Here is a 6,077-nt window from a genome sequence, read left to right as displayed (position 1 = left end):
CTCCACCTTGGCGGGTCCAGCCGTGGAGGCGCATCTTGTGTGAGTGTGAGTGTGAGTGAGTGAGTGTGAGTGTGAGTGTGTGTGTATACAGAGACAGCCCCCAACCCCGGCCCGCCGCTCCCTGCCCGCCCCGCCTGTCACCCCCGTCCCTCGGAGCCCGCGGGACCCGGCCGGCGAACTCAACAGGCCCGGCCCGGCGCGGGGCCTGGGGCGGGAGGAGGCGGCGGGGAAGCGCAGAGAGGCTCGGCTTCTTGAGCGGGGCAGGGGCGCCCTCCGCCGTCCACGGCCACACCACCCCGAACGCGCCCGATCCCGTCTGGTCTCGGAAGCTAAGCAGGGTCGGGCCTGGTTAGAACTTGGATGGGAGACCGCCCGGGAATACCGGGTGCCGTAGGCTTCTTCTTTTTTTTTTTTGCCTCTGGTTCTGTAGCGTTTCTGGGAGTGCGGGGGCGGCCCGGGGTGGGGGTGACCCCCACCCTCAGCGCCCGCCGCGGTGCCTGGCGCCCCAGCCCGCACCGTGGGGCCTCCTCTTGTCCCGAGCCGTGACACCGCCGCCACGCGGCAGCATGCGTGGCTTCTGGACAGTCAGGTCTCAGACCTAAGGTCTGCTCTGTGGGAGCCGACACGCTGGAGGAAACCTTGAGAGTCTGAGAGGGGAGGGAGTTCCAGAAGAAGGCCAGGATGTCATTTTGAGGGAGTATGTGACCAGAACTCCTCCCGTTGCTTTTGGGGTTCTATGAGCTACACGTAGGAATCTTTGGTGGTGGCACCTGATGTTCGGGGATCCGGAGTCACACCCAGACCTGCTCCACAGGCCTCCTTTTACTTTTCTCTTCGGATTCATTTTTTTTTTTTTTTTTTTTTTGAGACAGAGTCTCGGTTTGTTGCCCAGGCTAGAGTGAGTGCCGTGGCGTCAGCCTAGCTCACAGCAACTTCAAACTCCTGGGCTCGAGTGATCCTTCTGCCTCAGCCTCCCGGGTAGCTGGGACTGCAGGCATGCGCCACCATGCCCCGCTAATTTTTTATATATATATCAGTTGGCCAATTAATTTCTTACTATTTATAGTAGAGACGGGGTCTCGCTCTTGCTCAGGCTGGTTTTGAACTCCTGACCTTGAGCAATCCGCCCGCCTCGGCCTCCCAAGTGCTAGGATTACAGGCGTGAGCCACAGCGCCCGGCCGGATTCATTATTTTGAAAAAGTGTCTCTTATCTCTATTATTGCATTTTCTTTTCTCTCTCTTTTCAAGCAGATGATGGGAGTCCAAGTATTAAGGTGACATGTGTTGCCCGTGCCCCCCTCCCCCCCCCGTGTTCTTATTCATTTACCTCTCATGTTGTTCCAGCATATTGTGGGGGCACCAATGTTAAGGTCGGGTGCGTTGCCCTCTCCCAGCCTCCCCCCTCGGGTCAGAGCTTCAAGTGCGCCCATCCCCCAGTCGGTGCGTACCCACCCCATTCCTAATGGATGTGTATGCCCATCCCCTCCCCCCACCCGCCCGACACCCACCCGAAGAAGGTGATTCCTCTGTGTCCACTTAGGTGTCCATCGGTTCGTACCCATTTGCTGGTGAGCGCGAGCACGTGGTGCTCGTGTGTCCATTCTTGGGATACTTGGCTTACTGGAACGGGTTCCAGCTCTGGCCAGGAGAACCACGAGAGGTGCCCCCTCACCGCTGCTCCTCATAGCCGAATAGCACTCCGTGGTGTCCACGCGCCACATTTTATTTACCCACTCGTGGGTCGATGGGCACTCGGGTGGCTTCCAGGTCTTTGCGATTGTGACTTGTGCCCTGACACTAACCCTAACCCTTGCCCAGCCCGTCTCCTCCACGGCCCCTGCCTGACTGACTCCTTCCCGCCCGGCCTATCACCTGTCACCGTCCTCTGCCCCTGCCTGACACGCTCCTCCCCGCCCGGGCCGTCACCGTCCTCGGCCCCTGCCTGACGGGGCTCCTCCGTCGCCTGGGCCTTCCAAGGGCTTGGTGTGGACGCTGGTTCCAGGACGCCCTCCCAGGAACCCGGTAGCAGGGCGGCCGCAGCGTCTCGCGCAACCCAACCGTCCGCCGGCTGGCCGCCGTCGCTAAGTGGCCTGCGGGGGACGTGCTCCCGCTGTGCCGTGGGGGCCCAGCCTGGTGTCTTCTCTGAGGCCCCGCGGCTGCCGCTCCCCGCAAGGGGATAGCCGCGGAGGTGGGGACCGCATCCTCATGGGGACGTATACCCAGCTCTCCACGTCGGATTCCGGGGCTCTCTGTCCTGCCAGAAGGCCCAGCTGGCCTGCGGATCCTTAGAGTGGCAAAAACATCCGAAAACTGAGATTGAGGGTCCGGTGGGTGTCTGCGCTTTTGTGCTGGGCACCCCAGGGAGGCCCGGGGGCTGGCTGGACAACGCGGTCTGCTGGGCGGGGGGGGGGGTTAGAGGAGCAACTGATGCCCTTTGCACTTTGGGTAGCAAGAGTCTGAGGTGTCTCTGAGCCCTGTGCCATGTCGGGGGGGGGGGCGGGGGGGGAAGAGGAGGAGGAGGAGGAGGTGGGAAGGGCCGGGGCCTGCAGTCGTGTTCCCGGGGTGGCAGGGCAAGTGGCTTCTTCCACAGGCTGCTTGGCCTGGGCTCCCTGCACCTGGGCCTTTGGAGGACCGGCCCTGTGCTTGCCAACGCTTCCTGCAGGGACCCAGAGCTGGGAGGTTGCATCTCTCAGCCCTGGGTCGGGCAGAGCCCCAGCGGGCCATGCCCACAACCTCTCTCAGTACCGGTCCCCCAGAAGGCTCCTTGGGGACCAGGATTCTCTTGCGGTGACTCTTTAAGGTCTGGCCCCTGGATGGAGGGGCACCAGGAGTAGAGGAGCAGGAAGGGGAAGGGGGTGGCCATGCGAGGGGACACTTTCAGGCCAAGTCCCAGCTTCAGCCTGATCCTCCTGGGAACCCCGGGGTGTACGTCACACCTCCTGGTTGTCCGGCTCTGAGACAAGGAGCCGGGCGTCGCATTCCCACAGCAGCCAGTCGTGGGCTGAGGACACCTGGGGCGTTGGGAACTCCCTGGCTTCTCCTTGGTTTAACATCTGGAGCTGCTTGTGAATCGTGCCGCCACACACACCCGAGTGCAGGTGTCTTCCGCACAGACTGCGGGCCTCGCTCTTCTGAATGCCGCTAGCTGGCCACCCACCCACGGGTGAACCTGGTCAGGGTACTTTCTCTCAGGGGCAGACTCTTTTCCGGGCGGGCTACCGGTGTCTCTGTTTGCTCCTTTCTTTCTTCCATTTCGGGAAAGTCTTCCTTGCTGGGTGTGGAAATCTCCTATGCCTTCCCTCGCCTATTCTGTCAGCTTTCAAATTCTCTTTCAGTTGCCACCCTCACAGATGGATTAGGAAACTCTTTCCGGTGCACTCATTAGTGAAATGACCTCAAGGAAGCTGGAATCCAATATCTAATCGCCGATTTTTAGCGAGTCCACACGCCAGGGTGGTCGGGGTCCAATGCAGCCCCGGCCAGGCCCAGGCCCCTTGGACCGGGCCACAGGAGGACACAGAGGAGGGTCCCGGCCCCCACGGTAGCGGTGCCGGCAGTTCTCCAAGGGCTTGGGCGTTTTCCAGAGGTAGGAGATGGAGGGGACTGATTTCTTCAGCGCCCCACAAACCACGCCACCCCACCCCACCCCACCCCACCCATGGGACACATCCCCAGAGAGAGATGCCCCATACACTCGCTCCCCTCCCCCTTGCGCTGTGCCCCAGCCCTGGCCCGGGGGAATAGGCGGCAGCCCGCCCACAGGGCGGGGGGCACAGCTGAAAGGGGTTGTGGGGGAGGGCGGCCCCTGGCTGGGGTCAAAGGGCGAGCGCCCGGTGCCGGTGCGCGCGTGCGCAGTCAGCGGCGGCGACGCGCTGGGGGTGGGCAGCGGGTAGGTGAAGGAGGCCAGGCGAGGAGACGAGGGGGGCTGGGAGGGCTCCACCTTGGCGGGTCCAGCCGTGGAGGCGCATCTTGTGTGAGTGTGAGTGAGTGAGTGAGTGTGAGTGTGAGTGTGTGTGTATACAGAGACAGCCCCCAACCCCGGCCCGCCGCTCCCTGCCCGCCCCGCCTGTCACCCCCGTCCCTCGGAGCCCGCGGGACCCGGCCGGCGAACTCAACAGGCCCGGCCCGGCGCGGGGCCTGGGGCGGGAGGAGGCGGCGGGGAAGCGCAGAGAGGCTCGGCTTCTTGAGCGGGGCAGGGGCGCCCTCCGCCGTCCACGGCCACACCACCCCGAACGCGCCCGATCCCGTCTGGTCTCGGAAGCTAAGCAGGGTCGGGCCTGGTTAGAACTTGGATGGGAGACCGCCCGGGAATACCGGGTGCCGTAGGCTTCTTCTTTTTTTTTTTTGCCTCTGGTTCTGTAGCGTTTCTGGGAGTGCGGGGGCGGCCCGGGGTGGGGGTGACCCCCACCCTCAGCGCCCGCCGCGGTGCCTGGCGCCCCAGCCCGCACCGTGGGGCCTCCTCTTGTCCCGAGCCGTGACACCGCCGCCACGCGGCAGCATGCGTGGCTTCTGGACAGTCAGGTCTCAGACCTAAGGTCTGCTCTGTGGGAGCCGACACGCTGGAGGAAACCTTGAGAGTCTGAGAGGGGAGGGAGTTCCAGAAGAAGGCCAGGATGTCATTTTGAGGGAGTATGTGACCAGAACTCCTCCCGTTGCTTTTGGGGTTCTATGAGCTACACGTAGGAATCTTTGGTGGTGGCACCTGATGTTCGGGGATCCGGAGTCACACCCAGACCTGCTCCACAGGCCTCCTTTTACTTTTCTCTTCGGATTCATTTTTTTTTTTTTTTTTTTTTGAGACAGAGTCTCGGTTTGTTGCCCAGGCTAGAGTGAGTGCCGTGGCGTCAGCCTAGCTCACAGCAACTTCAAACTCCTGGGCTCGAGTGATCCTTCTGCCTCAGCCTCCCGGGTAGCTGGGACTGCAGGCATGCGCCACCATGCCCCGCTAATTTTTTATATATATATCAGTTGGCCAATTAATTTCTTACTATTTATAGTAGAGACGGGGTCTCGCTCTTGCTCAGGCTGGTTTTGAACTCCTGACCTTGAGCAATCCGCCCGCCTCGGCCTCCCAAGTGCTAGGATTACAGGCGTGAGCCACAGCGCCCGGCCGGATTCATTATTTTGAAAAAGTGTCTCTTATCTCTATTATTGCATTTTCTTTTCTCTCTCTTTTCAAGCAGATGATGGGAGTCCAAGTATTAAGGTGACATGTGTTGCCCGTGCCCCCCTCCCCCCCCGTGTTCTTATTCATTTACCTCTCATGTTGTTCCAGCATATTGTGGGGGCACCAATGTTAAGGTCGGGTGCGTTGCCCTCTCCCAGCCTCCCCCCTCGGGTCAGAGCTTCAAGTGCGCCCATCCCCCAGTCGGTGCGTACCCACCCCATTCCTAATGGATGTGTATGCCCATCCCCTCCCCCCACCCGCCCGACACCCACCCGAAGAAGGTGATTCCTCTGTGTCCACTTAGGTGTCCATCGGTTCGTACCCATTTGCTGGTGAGCGCGAGCACGTGGTGCTCGTGTGTCCATTCTTGGGATACTTGGCTTACTGGAACGGGTTCCAGCTCTGGCCAGGAGAACCACGAGAGGTGCCCCCTCACCGCTGCTCCTCATAGCCGAATAGCACTCCGTGGTGTCCACGCGCCACATTTTATTTACCCACTCGTGGGTCGATGGGCACTCGGGTGGCTTCCAGGTCTTTGCGATTGTGACTTGTGCCCTGACACTAACCCTAACCCTTACCCAGCCCGTCTCCTCCACGGCCCCTGCCTGACTGACTCCTTCCCGCCCGGCCTATCACCTGTCACCGTCCTCTGCCCCTGCCTGACACGCTCCTCCCCGCCCGGGCCGTCACCGTCCTCGGCCCCTGCCTGACGGGGCTCCTCCGTCGCCTGGGCCTTCCAAGGGCTTGGTGTGGACGCTGGTTCCAGGACGCCCTCCCAGGAACCCGGTAGCAGGGCGGCCGCAGCGTCTCGCGCAACCCAACCGTCCGCCGGCTGGCCGCCGTCGCTAAGTGGCCTGCTGGGGACGTGCTGGTGTCTTCTCTGAGGCCCCGCGGCTGCCGCTCCCCGCA

The 6,077-nt window shown here is 62.1% G+C and overlaps 2 pseudogenes; both read left to right on the top strand.

The window, feature by feature from the left end:
- The first annotated feature begins 278 nt into the window (after window positions 1-278).
- On the top strand, window positions 279-397 carry LOC142867973 (uncharacterized; annotated as a pseudogene).
- A 3,814-nt stretch (window positions 398-4,211) lies between these two features.
- Window positions 4,212-4,330, top strand: LOC142867972 (uncharacterized; annotated as a pseudogene).
- The last annotated feature ends 1,747 nt before the right edge of the window (window positions 4,331-6,077 follow it).

This window comes from Microcebus murinus, unplaced genomic scaffold (assembly GCF_040939455.1).
Source record: "Microcebus murinus isolate Inina unplaced genomic scaffold, M.murinus_Inina_mat1.0 scaf023_hap2_Mmur4.0, whole genome shotgun sequence".
Taxonomy (NCBI): domain Eukaryota; kingdom Metazoa; phylum Chordata; class Mammalia; order Primates; family Cheirogaleidae; genus Microcebus; species Microcebus murinus.
Note: the sequence above shows the minus strand (reverse complement) of the source record. Positions and strands in the feature narration are given on the sequence as shown.